The 15,991-nt window shown below is 41.8% G+C and overlaps 1 long non-coding RNA gene across 2 annotated transcripts in view; it reads left to right on the forward strand.

Annotated features, from left to right (window-relative positions):
- LOC143841817 (uncharacterized) overlaps nt 1–14,412 on the forward strand; it is a 36,553-nt gene extending 22,141 nt beyond the window's left edge. For both annotated transcript variants that reach the window (XR_013232861.1, XR_013232862.1), the window contains exons 3-4: nt 4,242–4,327; nt 14,376–14,412. This is a non-coding gene — a long non-coding RNA (uncharacterized LOC143841817). The remainder of the gene's footprint in view (nt 1–4,241; nt 4,328–14,375) is intronic.
- Nucleotides 14,413–15,991: the final 1,579 nt, after the last annotated feature.

Raw genomic sequence — 15,991 nt, forward strand, 5'->3', positions numbered from 1 at the left:
GATAAGGGACCAAAATGGTAGGGACCTCACAGAAGCAGAAGAGATTAAACAAAGGTGGCAAAATTATACAGAAGAACTATACAAGAGCGAGCTTAACATCCCTGATGACCACAATGGGGTAGTTACTGACCTGGAGCCAGACATCCTGGAATGTGAAGTCAAATGGGCCTTAGGAAGTCTGAGCAACAATAAAGCTAGTGGTGGTGACAGCATTCCAGTTGAACTATTCAAAATCTTAAAGGACGATGCAGTAAAAGTGCTACACTCAATATGCCAGCAAATTTGGAAAACTCAACAATGGCCACAGGATTGGAAAAGGTCAGTTTACATTCCAATCCCAAAGAAGGGCAATGCCAAAGAATGTTCAAACTACCGCACCATTGCACTAATTTCTCATGCTAGCAAAGTTATGCTCAAAATCCTACAAACTAGGCTCCAGCAATATGTGGACCGAGAACTTCCAGAAGTACAGGCAGGATTTCGAAGAGGCAGAGGAACTAGAGATCAAATTGCCAACATACGTTGGATCATGGAGAAAGCTAGGGAGTACCAGAAGAACGTCTACTTCTGCTTCATTGACTATGCTAAAGCCTTTGATTGTGTGGAGCACAACAAATTGTGGCAAGTTCTTAAAGAGATGGGAATACCAGAGCATCTTATTTGTCTCTTGAGAAATTTATATGCAGGTCAAGAAGCAACAGTGAGAACTGAACATGGAATCACTGACTGGTTCAAAATTGAGAAAGGAGTTCGGCAAGGCTGTATACTGTCGCCTTGCCTATTTAACTTGTATGCGGAGCACATCATGAGAAATGCGGGATTAGAGGAGTCACAAATTGGGATGAAGATTGCAGGGAGAAATAACAACCTCAGATATGCAGATGATACCACTCTAATGGCAGAAAGTGAAGAGGAACTAAAGAGCCTGTTGATGCGGGTGAAGGAGGAGAGTGCAAAAGTTGGATTGAAACTCAACATCAAGAAAATGAAGATCATGGCATACGGCCCTCTCAATTCCTGGCAAATAGATGGGGAAGAAATGGAGATAGTGACAGATTTTATTTTCCTGGGCTCCAAGATCACTGCAGATGGGGACTGCAGCAAAGAAATTAAAAGATGCTTGCTCCTGGGGAGGAAAGCTATGGCAAATCTAGACAGCATCCTAAAAAGCAGAGACATCACCCTGCCAACAAAAGTGCGTTTAGTCAAGGCTATGGTCTTCCCAGTTGCAATGTATGGCTGCAAAAGTTGGACCATAAGGAAGGCCGAGCGTCAAAGAATTGAGGCTTTTGAACTCTGGTGCTGGAGAAGACTCTTGCGAGTCCCTTGGACTGCAAGGCGAACAAACCGGTCAGTCCTAGAGGAGATCAGCCCTGACTGCTCCTTAGAAGGTCAGATCCTGAAGATGAAACTCAAATACTTTGGCCACCTCATGAGAAGGAAGGACTCCCTGGAGAAGAGCCTAATGCTGGGAGCAATCGAGGGCAAAAGAAGAAGGGGACGACAGAGAATGAGGTGGCTGGATGGAGTCACTGAAGCAGTAGGTGCAAACTTAAATGGACTCCGGGGAATGGTAGAGGACAGGAAGGCCTGGAGGATCATTGTCCATGGGGTCGCGATGGGTCGGACACGACTTCGCACATAACAACAACAATTTGATCAATGTTTATATCTAGACAATTTCTGTTAGCCAAACTGTTTCCTGAACTTCTAAGTTTGTGAAGCAGGTTTTTTTCTAAGTGTATGAAGTCACACTTCACTCTTGCACAAAAATATATTTTTAGGTTGGTTATTTATTGTATTTTAATCCATCTTGCTACAAGGAGCTCTGGGCAGCATCTCTCCTTTCTTCTTTTCTTTTGTCAGAACAACCCTGTAAAGCAGGCTAAACTCTGAGAGATATTACAGAGTTTCATAATGGTCATGAGATGATGGCTGACCCATCTCAAACTCCATAAACAAAGTTTTATTTAGGAATTAAGAGAATGGTGACAACTGTGATTCATGTCATGAAAAGAAATTGATGACATTTCCCCCCAAATAAATCACATACTAAATAGCTTTCTGCTCCTGCAGATGTGACACCATATGACAGATGCAAAGGTCAATGGCACATCATAAACTAGATGGTACATGGGTAGACTTTGGGGTTTTTTTCATAGTAGGGGCCACTCCTGGTTCTCAAGGCTTATGCCCAGACCCTTATCATGTTCCCAATGTCTTATTATCTGTGCCTTAATATAGCTAAGATGATCATATGTATAAATTTGCATACATGGTTAAACATGACTATACTGATATATAACTAACCCACATGTGAAACTTAACCATTGTTATATAAACTAGTATATATGTGGGTAAATAACAACTACTTAACTTATAATTCTAATATAAGAGATTAAAATGCAAACTTCTAAATGTCTCTATCCAGCCTAACCTTAAAACAGCTACAAGATGTTAAGTGACTTAAAGAATAATATGGTGTTCTGTATGAGTGTTAATAATTATTGGTAGCTGGACCCTTTAATGAGATCAGCCCCTCTCTTCAGGGATATCAACCAAACCTCAGGATGGCTTTCCAGTCGCAACTTCCAGACCACTTGTTCCCACATACCTCCCAGCCTTGGGAGTGTAAAATATCTCCAAGGACTTGGACAAAACAGGGAGTGCAACATCCAGGCCACTTACTCCCTCCTGGGAAAGGGGCATAACTTTTCCCAGCCAGGGCAAGGCACACTGGGAGAATGGACAAGATTTTAGCCAAGGTGACCCAGGCCTCCCCGTGGTTAGGACCGAATCCCAATACCCACTGGAGCCCCCCCCCTAGGGCTACCATAGGAATAAAACTGAAATCCAAAACAAAATATGGCAGGATCAGACCTGTTTCTGACAATAAAGAAAAAGAGCCTTGAATCCAGGCTCTGTGCTTCTGTATAACTCATTGATTGGGGCCTACTTTCTGATTGCAGGAAAGTGACTTCTTCAGAGATTCAATAGCCTTCTTTCTTGAGAGCTATTATTTTAGTACCTTGCCCTGGAAATGTTTGATCGAATCACACTTGTTGCAAAAAAAAAAAATTACTTTCATACTATAGATATTTTAAAAAGGCAGGAGCAGAGCAGTAAAACCCACAAAGATTCAATGGGAAACCTCTTCTGTGGTGGGGAGCATTTGACTTCCAAGGGCTTTTACTTAATTTAATTCCTCGAGGATTTTGTCAATTCCAGGGATGGACATGAATTGGGGAAATCAGTTTGGTATATTGTTTGTTGCACATCCATGAACTGAACCATGGACCATCATGGGAGAAATCAATTTGTGTGCATTGAAACCAACTGGGAAGTTCATGATGCGGTAGAAGGTCCCACTGCCATGCTGGACATACCAAACTAACAGCAGATCTCTGGCTATCTGTCCTATACCTGGCCTCTAAGTTCAGTGATAATTGCATTTACAGGGCCTAAGTTATGCCTCTCCCAAAGAAAGCGGGCCATCTCTGAAGTCTACTAATATCAGTTATGAGGGACAGAAAGTTAGACCAGGTATTCCCAAAATCTTGACAGGGTCTCCTCACAATGACATCATGGCAGCTTAGAGGGCAGCCCAGCTCAACCCCATGAAGAAAGAAAGAAGTATGCCTAGAATGCTCCCTGGGCCCTTTCAGGCCCATACATAAAGCTCCCCTGGTGCAGCAGATAGTGAAAGGTTACAAAAGTGTCAGCCATCCATGACATTCATCTCAATGAGTAATTCCTGAATGCCTCCTTTGCCATTTTTGGTTTCAGTGTTAGCATCCCTGGAAGAATAACATATCAGAGAAGCCATGCCTTGGGGTCCCAATCATGGCACCTAGAGTGTAGAGAGCTTTTCTCAAAGGGGTCTCTTGCTCCCCCTCTGCTTGTCCCTGCTGAGATTCAATGGGCAAATTCTTCCTTTATAGGCAACAGAGTGGGGGTACCTTTAGTAGATGCCTGAGAAGAATGGAGGAAGACAGGTGTTACATGTTTGTGTCTCTGTATACATGAGTGTGGCACACCTGGCATACAGGAGAGGGTGTGGAAATGTTTCTGGACTCCCCATGATTTGAGCAGGTGGAACTTAGTATACCTGCTTTCTGACAAACAGCAGACAAGATATTTAACAGGAGTAAAAGAAGAGCTGGTTTTTATACCCCACTTTTCATTACTTGAAAGAATCTGAAAGTGGCTTACAATTGTTTTCCCTCCTCTCCCCACAACAGGCAGCCTGTGAGGTAGCTGGGGCTGGGACAACTATGAGAGAACTGTGGATGGCCCCAGGTCACCTAGCCAGCTGCTTGTGGAAAAGGTGAGGAATCAAATCCAGTTTTTCAGATTAGATGCTGCCTCTCATAATTACTACTACTACTACTACTACTACTACTACTACTACTACTACTACTACTACTACTACTACTACTACTACTACTACTACTACTATTATTATTATTATTATTATTATTATTATTATTATTATTATTATTATTTAATTTTTAGACCGCCCTTCTCCAAATAGGTCTCAGGGCGGTTTACAACATAAATAGTTAAAACACAATAAAATCCCCATAAAAACCCCAATTAACATCAGCAAAAGTTACATATAACATATAGCGGCGGTGGTCACAATTCTGCAATGCCCACCATCATTTTCTAGATTGGATTTCCAGAAGGGGCATGAAAAGTTAAATTTTCCAATCTTTTGAAGACATTCAAGGTTGTGTAATTCTATACCCTTTTTGGTGTGTGTGTGTGTGTGTGTGTGTGTGTAGCGAAAGAATTAGAAAAACTCCCAATAGCTAAGTGCTTGTGCTTGTTGGGGGTGCGAGAAGAGCTGAACCAGATTCCTGGTTCCAGAAAACTTCCAAACCACCACAGCAGACAGCAGAGCAGATCACTAGCAGGAGAGATGCAAGGGAAGGAAATCACAATAGCAAAGCCCTTGTGATGAATGTCAGATTCCAGATTCCAGAGTCCACTGCCCAATCCAAAATCCCAGCAACGGACAGCAGACCACGCAAACAGAAAACAAAGCAATATATCAGCTCTGCTAGCTCCATGCCTCTCTTTCATTGCATCAGTCAACAAAGGAGGGGGAGGGAGGAAACCACACTCAATATAGAGCCACAGACCACAATGGAAACTCTGTTATTGTTTGCCAGAATTGCCTGTTAAGCTTTGGAGGACTCTTATTAGTGTATCCCAAACTGGAGAATTATGCCCCCACTTTTGCCTTGGAGTTTTTTTTAACTTTAATGGCTCAGTGTCAGTATGTCTCTGCTCATGAACTGCCATGAACTGTGCTAAAACTTCATGTATGATGCCGGAGCCTTTACAAATATTACTTCATAGGCCCTGAACCCCACAGTTCATCATGAATAGGTTCATGAGCCCATTCATGCCCATGCTTAACCTAGCACCCAATTTGAATCCTACTGACTTAGAGTTAGGTTTTTAGCAACTTAGAAATAAGTACAATTATTACGCCCATTTGGTAAAAACCTACATCAATAGTCAATGGCAAATGCATATGCTCCTTAGAGTAATAAAAATACATGGTTCACAGCTCGGTCAGATCAAACAATCCTTCCTTACTAGTTGTATTTCTGGCTTCTTTGAGCTAGCTCTTATTTGCTCACCTCACTAGTCATCTTTAAAATCAAATGGGAAATCCTTGTTAATTAGGAAAAAGTAAACAACTGCTTACCTAATAAGCTGTTAACAATTGGTGTGAGCTTATATTAATACACTCTGAAAACCAAATAAAGGGGAGTGGGCTGGGAATCCTTAACCATTCATGAAGTCAGTAGTAGTAAATCTCACTGACAGAAGATAAACTTCCTTGGCAGTGAGGCAATGAAAGTAGTGTTGATCTATATAGCTGCAGATGTGGCTCCAGGGTGCAATCTGTCCAGCTGCTCAATATCAATTCTGCCACACGGGCACTGCATCAGGGAAGATAAATAATAAACCTCTTACTCAAGGAGATAACTACAATCAGCAGCGGCTGGTGTTTACACCATAAGCCTGCTGATTTTCATTGTTAGGGAGAGCCAAGTGCTCCTGTGGGCTGTGTGACAAGCGAGGGAGGAAGAAAGGATTTCCTTGTTAACTCTCTCATGATTGGGCGAAGCACATCCTAAACCCTGGGAGCTGGCACGGATAGCTGGTGATCTGAGGACTCTCAGCAGATGGTCAGTAGGTACCAAAATACCCCAATGTGCAGAGCATATAGCAGTTGCATCACCATTATTATTATTATTATTATTAAATTTATTGCCTGCCACTCCTGGAACCAGCTCATGGCGGGTTACAAATTTCCTATAAAAACCCTAGTAAAAGCCCATTATAATGGACAACAGATTACAGTAAGAACAGAATTACATGGCAATAAAACTCCCAATCTCTTCCCCCACATCCCTAAACTCTAAGGGGCAGAAAGAGGGTCATGATGACAATTGAGTGCTGTGCACTAGGCTTGCACAATTCGGCCTCCGGGCGCAGCCAACGCCGCAGTGCGGGTGGTGGCGTGACAGCAGGCCATTGTGCCACCATCCATGCTGCCCCCCCTCACAGCACGGCACTGGCTGCACCCGGAGGGAACGGCTGCTTTGGCAGCCGAATCGCACAGACCTACAGTGCACTCCAGGGGGCCCCCACAGATCTTCCTCACTACCCCCGGCCTCAACCATAGACCTGGTGGAAGAGCTCCATTTTTCAGGCCCTGTGGAATGCTGAAAGATCCCGCAGGGTTCACAGGTCATCCAGGAGCTCATTCTACCATGTCGGGGCAGATGTTGGCATGTTTTAGGCTGAGCAAATGGTTGGATGGGGTCCATCCTGGTCTCTGCTCTTGGTGAACTGCTGGCTGCAGAAAAACAAGAGGATGTTGTGTAATGTTTTACAGTAGCAACAAACAGCATAGGTTCTTCAGGTCTGCAGTTCCTTCAGGTATTCCTCTGGGAGATCCCAGTGGAGCCAGGGGTTTTCCTGGAATTATAAATGGGGGGGGGGGCAGTGATTGTCATGCCTGCACAATGATGTCAGTTCTGGTGCAACCTGGAAATGCAAACATCACACTGGGGCGACGCTCTAGAGTTTGTCCCCAAACTCCATGGTTTCCAGAGAGTTTTTGGATAAGTGCTAGAATGTCATCAAGCATGTCAGTCCTGGGTCCTGCTAGAAATAGCATCATTGGGAAGTACCTTCCTGCACACATCTCCTGCTGTTTCTCCTGGAGGAAATGGCGGTTTCAAAGGCAGTTTCTGTGCCATAACATTTCTGCTGAGTTCCTTCCCTTATCCTAATTCCACCATCCCTGGCATCACTCACAAACCCCCATGAATTTCCCAAATCAAAGCTGGCAACCTTACAGAGAGCCAAACATTCTTTACACTGGGCGGGGGGAGAGAGATTGATTGACAGTGTTTAATTGGATCAAACTTGTGTTGTGTCAGAGTCATGTAACACCTCAAAGACTAACACCTTTATTGTGACTAATATGGTTACCCCAACGGCATTAGCTGGATAAGGCAAGGAAGCATGGGTGTAGAAGAAAGTTAAAGGGTGCTAAAATTTCCACCTACTTCGTCCTTTCCCTCTTCTTCTTCATGCTGGAATGGGACAGGGGGAATAGGAGCAAAATGTATGCATTGGGAATAATTTCCAAAGCATTCACTTATTATTAATAATAATAATTTAATAATACAAAGGTAAATCAAATCCCCTATGCTAGGAGGCAGAAAGACACTTACTGCATGAATGTTTTGCAGAGGTAACCAGTGAGATAATGAGACCCTGTCTATGGAAATTGTTCATTAATATTACATTGAGTCAGCTTCTGTGCAACTCATGAAATACCTCAAGAAAATTCAATAAGTGATTCAGTGCATTACAGAGCTTAACCAATTTGATGTGGAAAGTAAAAATATCAGGAACTAAAACATGCAGATGAAATTGCCTATGTAGAGTCAATCTTGGCTCTAATATGTCCCCCCTCTTATGTTAAAAGACAAACAGCAACAAAACAATATACCCATCAAAGTCTACCACTGTTTTTATTGGACACTTGAGGCATTATACAAGACATCTAATCCTAGCCAATGTGATTTTTTTCTGAGGCTATTATCTTATGTTCTAACAGTCAAATGATGCCCTATCTGCACATATCTTAAATCTGTGGATTGGGCCACAATGACATAAAGGAGATTTTTCTCCAAGCTTGGGAGAACTCCATTGTTTGCAGACAAATCTAATAACACGGGGAAAATGGAGGGGGTGCAAATCCCTCCATAACAGAGGAGTGTAGTCTGTGCATGTGCAGACAATGTTTCTCTGTTGGAGAGGTGAAGCCACTGTAGGAAGGTAGCAATCCCACTTAAGCTGGGTGGGAAGAAAATCTGCAATTGCCACCCTCCACCACCCCTCCAACCATCGCTATTGCCACACAGACACATCCTGGACACTAGACAACTCGTAGCACCATCACTCTCCCTCTGTCCTTGCCCCCTATAACAAACAACATAAAATTACCAGATGAAGGGAGGAGGAGCCAGGGAATCCTTGGTGCTAGTGGGCCTGGAGGAAAAGCAAGAGCCATCCCCATGGATGAGATTGTGGCAGGCAGCTGCAGAGAAGCAAGGAACCAATGCCACCCCTCTTCAGCCAGCCAGGTTGCTGGATGAGTAAGCAAAGGAGGGAAGCCAGGAATTACCTTGCTCTCCTCAAATGCCAGATGGGGAAAAGAATGGGAGAAGAATGGATGGGCAGGCAGGGGGAGGAGTGGGAGCCAAGGAATGTGGGCAAGGAGGACAGAGCTGCTAATGCCATTCCCCCACCCCCAAAAGCTGATCAGTGAGTAAGCAAGGCTCCTTGTCACCTATGTGCCCATCTCCCTCAGCTGTACCTCAGCTGTCCTTCCCCAATTTTCACCTCAGCTCCAAGAATGAGGTGACAGTACTACAGTCAAGCTGGTTAGTAAGGAGACTCCTTCTCTTACATTCACTTGCTTCCAGCACCTTCCTCCTCACTCTCAGAAACCAAAGGGAAAGTTTGGGGAGGGCTGTGCAATTGACAGCATTTTGTTATCAGTTCTAGGGCTCACCATGTACAGATGGTCCATGACCCAAGATGTTCACAACAAAAGTCTTACTGGATTCAACCAAAGTCGAGTCTGTAAAGTCTGCCCCCTTTCCCTGACAGTGCTCCACCATATGCTTTTAAGAATCCCTGTAGTACAGACTGAAGAGAGTAGCACTCAGTGTTGTCCCCTTTCCAGAAACTGGTATTCAGAGTCTTAAATCCAGAGATTACATTTAGCTACCATGGCCCTTGCTCATTCTATCCTCCAAGAAGTCTCCTTTGAAGCTATCACCACATCTTGTGGCAACAAATTCATTAATGTATCATAAGAAGTACATTTTTTCTGTCCAGAATGTTCTGCCAATGAAATTAAAGGGATATCCCCCGGAGCACCAGTTTTAAGAAACAAGGATAAAATTCAACTCTGTCACTTTATGTATCCTATTCATACTTAAATATCTGCTTTGCAATAATCCTTTCTTAACCAATCCCCCATACACTTTCATTTGAATGGTCTTTCAGATTCCTGCATAGCATGTAATTGTATCTTTTCCATATACTGGGATGTCAACTCAAGTTCTATGTAATGTTGGTCTAAGCTTTTTAATTTTTTTAAAGAAAATTTTAAAGAGGATACAGGAGTGGTGGTGGTAATTTAAGAAGTACCTGCTCAATAATGAAGAGAGGTCACAAACACACCTGTGAAAGTTTCTTGGTGCGCAAATAGCTTACACATCAAAAAGGACCTCATTAAGAAAGAACCGAGCTGGATTACATCCTTGGCTAAGCAATTGTTCTTCAGATATCCCTTTAAAACTAATGTCTATAAATAATGCGATTTCCATTTTGTATCCACTTCTCTTAGCCCTTGTCTGTCTACCTCATATTGATGTCTTTTTAATTAAAGCATGGCTGATACGCCTACACTGAGGCAGTGCATACTGAGGGAGCATGCTAGGAATACCAGATAAAGTAATTATGCTATTTGTCAGTGTCATGATTAATGTGTGACAGCTGTTATGACAGCTGTGCCACTGTTTTGTCACAACACTGTGTTCATCCATAACAAAATTAGCTGTCTCACTCCAAGGTACACGCTTGCTGCTGTTCTCCTTCAAAAGTCAACAGCAAAGAAATCCAAAGAAGGAATATTGCATGAACTTGGTGACAATTTTTTTTTTGTAAAAAAAGACATCATTATATACATACTGTGTTCCTTTTCTCCCCTTAAATGATGATATAATTTGTCTGGTTTGGAAATGAAGGTGACTCACCTTTAGCAAACAAGCTGTCATACAGAGCCAATCTAGCACTAATCTAACTAACAAGGTCTCTGTATGAGACAGGATCACTTCATAATGGGAACTTACCTTGTCAGGCAGGGCTTCAGATGTTACCCAAATTAGCACTGGGCTGTAAATTCCTGTCTGTATGAGTGGCAAACAGGGAATGCAATAGATAACAAGAGCACTGGAGCACAACATGGTTTCTTTTAGCTGCCTATCACGCAGAATCCACTAAATAACCTCCCAGGGATGCATCTACCCTTCAGATCTACTCACCTCTACTAAGTCAACATTATTAGTGGGCATCATAATAGGAAAAAGAAATCATTAAGAAAAAGACAGCTGGTACACTTAACTAGAATTTCTTGGTGTGGCCTCAGACTAAACAATAAGCATTTGAAATTCTTATCTTAAGAAGCAGTTGACTAATATGTTAGCTTACATAATGAAAAGGAAAAAGAAGTATCCAAATATATGGAAGAAGGATCTAACAATAGTTATTAGCCATAGGGATGCCAGGCCTCTAGACTGCTTGTTCAGGCACTAGCCAGAGGAAATGGGGGGGGGGGGGGTGGAGGGCGAGATAGGGTGTGAGGCAGCATCATGATGTTGCGGATGCTCTAGCATTTTACAATTCTGTGGTTAAACCAAGGATTATTTGTTTTGGAAATGCTAGAGCAGCTAATGATGTCACTTCCAGTTTTTACTAGAAGTGATTTCAGTGCATGCTACTACTAGCATGCCTTGCCCCACTCCCAAATTTTCCCCAAGGGTTGCCACCTGCAACCTGCCAACTCTAGCCATAATAGGTAAAACCAGATCCTCTACATTCAGATGACTGGATTCAGTGCCAGTGTCAGTAGTGGGTGAGGTAGGGAAGTTGCCACTGTGAAATCATGGTGTTCTTTTTCTCCCCTTACACCGCAAACTTCATACCACAGTAAAGTGGCAAATAGTAGCTTATTACTTTATGGACATGGATGCTAAGCTCTCACCAAGATGTCAAGGGACAAATTTGCCTGCTCTCATCCCATGCATGCTTTTGAGAGCAGCAAATCAGTGGACATCAAAGAGAATTTGTTAGAATTTCTGCATGCTACAGATTCAACAAATATTCCATTGGGCAAGGTAACAGAATAATTGCTGGCATCTTTGGGGCTAGTAGTATAATAATGGTGATAAAGGAGTGCAAGCCACTGTTCTTTTTTTGGGGGGGGATTCCCCAACATTCTCTGTACCTTGTTCTCTCCACAACTTGAATTTTGTATTAGTGCATACTGTAGCTAGCTCTGGCTGGGCAAAGGATTTTTTTTATGGTGGTGGTGGGGAGATATAATATTATATCACATTTATTCATTCATTTATTCATTCCCAACAAAATGCTGGGAAGAGGCCTAAAAACTGTCTGAAATACGGTGACATGCTGTGAGTTGGAGTGGATGCACATGGGCAAAACCATTTTTGTACATATGTATAAAACTAACAATTTAAGATTTGGCACCTAGCCCCAAATCTATGAGAGGGTCACCTCTAGACCAGACTTGCTACCCTCTACTTGATCCAGAAATTACAACTGGTCCAGAATACAGTTGCCTGGGTTTTCACAGGAACTTCTTGGAGGGCCTATATTCAACCTGTCCTTTGGCAGCTGCACTGGCTTCTTGTTGAATTCCAAATCAAATTTAAAGTACTGGTTCTCACCTTCAAGGTGAGTTTGGGCCTGTTGTACCTAAGGGTCTGCCTCTCTGCCTATGTCCTCCAAAGAGCACTGTGCTCTGTAAATTCCAATCGGTTGGTAATCCCTGGCACCAAGGAAGTATACCTGGCTTCAACCAGGGCCAAGACATTTTCAGTTCTGGCCCCTGCTTGGTGGAATGAGCTCCGGAGATCCAGGCCCTGTCAGAACTGGCCCAGTTTCAAAGGACCTGCAAGATCCCTTCTCCAAGCTTTTGGTTGGGGCCAGTGACCTAATAACATAAAATGCCCCCCCCCAAGTGAAATGTTTCACTGAGAATACCACTAATAGACTACACCAGAAAGAAATGTTTAACAAATTTAAAGAATATATAACAATTAATTAACTCCAACCCATTCAGGAAACCCTTCCAGGACTGTCAAGAAACCTCAGGGTTTCATGAAAGCCTGCTCTAATCATTACTCTACTTGGCTGCAACCACACATCATTTGATATTGTACTATAGCAATGCTTTGCAAGTGGATTTTCTTGGGTGGGCAGGACAATTCAGAAAGTCAATGACTGCTGTAGTGCAATGATAGCGCAACATTCAATGCTGCATAAATGTAGACCAATAGCTCAGGTGTATTGTTTTAGTGCCAGTGTATTTAGCTGACCATTTTAATACCCACCCCCAATCTGAGACTATTTTCTTCTTCAGATGTCTATTCTAATAGATGTATAGGCTCCCCAAATGCATTTCAATCCCCAAATACATTTCAAATGCTAGAGTGGAAACAAGTATGCAAAGTGTGAAAGAAAAGATCTATTCATTATCGCTCCTCTATTGGCTGAAGCTAACCTGTCTGCTTTGATCTTAAGGGACAACTTTCAGTCAACTTGGCTAAAAACTGTGAAGCGCAGAATATCACAGTTTGGCTTTATGGAACAACAACTAGCCAACTTACACCAAGATTAAGCTAAATCCATAATTAAATAAAGGGCCAAGGACATTAGTCGGCAAAGCGATTTAGCCAAAACACCAGAGTTTCTGTGTCTAGATCCAATACAAGCTTGTTCCAGACCCATATCTGTCAGACTTAGAACTTAACACCCATAGAAGGGCCTTTTCCCAAGCGAAATGCTCAGTTCTACCTACAGCTGTGTTGGAGGGGCGTTACAAAAAAAAACCCCTGCTCAGTGACTCTGTCCTTGTGCCAGCGGATGGATAGAGTCAGACGAACAGGTGCTTCTGTTCTGTCCCATTTATGACGCCATCAGATGTAACTTTATTCAACCAATTTTGAATGCCTACCCAAGATCTTTCCCAAAGGAGAAAGTCAAGCTGCTGCTTCAAGACGAAGACAGGCAAATAACTCTGCACAACTAAGTTTTGCACTGCCGCCGTGAAATTGCGTACTATGTATGTGGACCAGAACATTTCTCTCTGATCCAACTTCAGAAGTACAAAGAGCCAGTTGTCATTGGCAACTTAAACTATGTCTTAAATATTCAATATAACATCTTTAAAGTTTTTATGTCGCCAGATCCTTTAAAAAAATTTATAATACTATTACTGTTTTTTCTCTTTTTAAATTGTCTTAGTTTTTAATTGCACATATTTGAATTTTGGTCTGAATGACCGTAAATAAATATTGATTGATTGATAGATGTATAGGCATAGATGCTGCAAACCATGGGTGGGATCAAATGGCCCATAGGATGCACAGATTTTACTTATGTTCCCCTCTGCCGAGTGATCCTTTTTGATCCTGGGAAAGTTGATTTTTCAGGGCTGCAGGACCTGCATGGACTAATAGCCACATGAGGGACAAAATCACCCTCTACTCCTGTCTCTTCTGTCCCCTGACCCATGTGACTATTACTTCTCATGAGAGATCAACTTTTCTAGGATTTGGAAAGGACTATTTAGGGCAGGGAAAAGAAGGGAATACCCATGTCAATCAGCACCTTACACTTGCTCATTCCAACATAATCTACCTAAAGCATACTACTATTGTGTAATTGAGTGTTACTGTAACGAAAGATTATGCCGCTGTGCATTTACATGGTTTCTGATGTGGTTTCCAGATTATAATTTTAACTGAAACTTCTTACCCTTTTAATCACAAGAGATATTGTGGAGATCCCAGTAACTGTATGGTTCTGCTCTAGAGCATGGGGATACAATTTAGGAGAAACTGATTTTCTGAATGTTTATGCTGTCAAATGGCTCTTAAAGAAAAAGGGTCATTTGGGAAATGATGTGACAGTCTCACTGTTGTCATTTGTTTTTTGTTTGTTTGTTTTTTTAACAGTGAATATAAGGAGCTAAAGTAACCCATTACTCTGAAATACATTTTCTCATGATTGGATTGTGGGAATGATTTCCAGTAATCAAAAAAAGAAAAAGAGTTCATCAGGATAAGATGTGATGTGTCTTGAGACATGGAAAGTCAGAGATGGATTATGAGGAGGAGTGCTAAATACTTCTGGATTTATCATTTAATCTCAAACTTGTTTATTTTAAACTCAGTCCACCTTTGCACAATCATTTTCCAATGGAGTAGAATTACCTGGGGCACGGTTGTGTTGTGTTAGGTATTTCATATTCTTTTTCACATACTGTAACTTTACTCACATTAGGAAACTGCCATTGACTTCAACTGACTCAGTTTTCCTGACCTAGCTATTTATCTTTTATTTACCTTTCTCTTCATAGATAGTGCAGACATGTATAATATTTAGGCTCTTGGATAGAAAATGTTTTGTCCTGTATTTCCAAAAGATGGAATATATGTATCTAGGACTTCAGCGTTGACCTGTTCATTTTGCTTCATCTAAGAAACTATTGTATTTGCATCTCTGTTCCATCTGTGAGTTAAAATATAGTAAGGATGTATGCTTTGTATTACGTTTTTCAAAGGATCCCACCATCTGTTGTAGAGGAGTTACCATATACGTCAGTTACTTCCTTCTAAAAGAGGTCTCTGGCTGTCTATCTGATATATTAAAATAGAAATATAAGCACAGAAAGTGAACAGGCACAGGAAAAAGTAAGTCAAGTAATTTACCTCATTTGGAGGCAACATCACAGATGAAGCAACAAAAGCCACAAAGCTTCACATGGAAGTGTAGAAAGGTAGTTAAAGTAGAGAGTACTGCAATAACCATGTATTAGGCCCTCTGTAACAAGGAAACAGAAGTGGCTACTTAACCTTTTCAGCTGGACACAATGCAAATAGTGTTGACAGACCAAAGTAGCTGCACCACTAAAACCACAAAAAATCCTGGGTCTTCAAAAAGGACATCAGGAACCAGCCATCATAAAATGAAAAGCTAATCCCAAAGACCAGACCCAAAATCTTGCTGTTCCAGGTCTTCACAGCTACACACTCTGGAAATTATTGCAGTTGCACAAGGAATGCTTTTGCATGATGCACAATTCTCTTGGTCAGGAACTGGGTCAGAATTGGTTACTTCATCATTTGCATCATATAAATTAATGCTAGAATAAATTTTGTAAGAATGTAAGATGTCAATGGCATCCTGTTTTACTTAGCAGGTGATAATGAATATTGACAATAAAATCAAAGCTCTGACTGTTCTGCATTTCAGCTTAGCAGCTTGGGATACTCTACAGAGTTCTAAAGTTTGTGTTATACATATATTTTAAAGAGAATGAAAGTGGATCCCATGAAAACAATGGAAGATAACGCCAAAGGTGGCGAAGTTTCCCCATTATAATGCATAAAGCCATTTGTATTGTATTTGCATGTCCTCATAGCTGGATGACCTACAATTGACCATCTCTGATACAAAAACAAAATCAAGGATCAGAGAGAGGAAAATATTGATGGTGCTTGCAAGTTGTGTGAAAGCAAAGGATAAAGCTTTTATAGCAAGGAGGGGAACAGGCAATAAACAATTCCAT

The sequence above is a fragment of the Paroedura picta genome, chromosome 7, assembly GCF_049243985.1.
Source record: "Paroedura picta isolate Pp20150507F chromosome 7, Ppicta_v3.0, whole genome shotgun sequence".
Lineage (NCBI taxonomy): Eukaryota > Metazoa > Chordata > Lepidosauria > Squamata > Gekkonidae > Paroedura > Paroedura picta.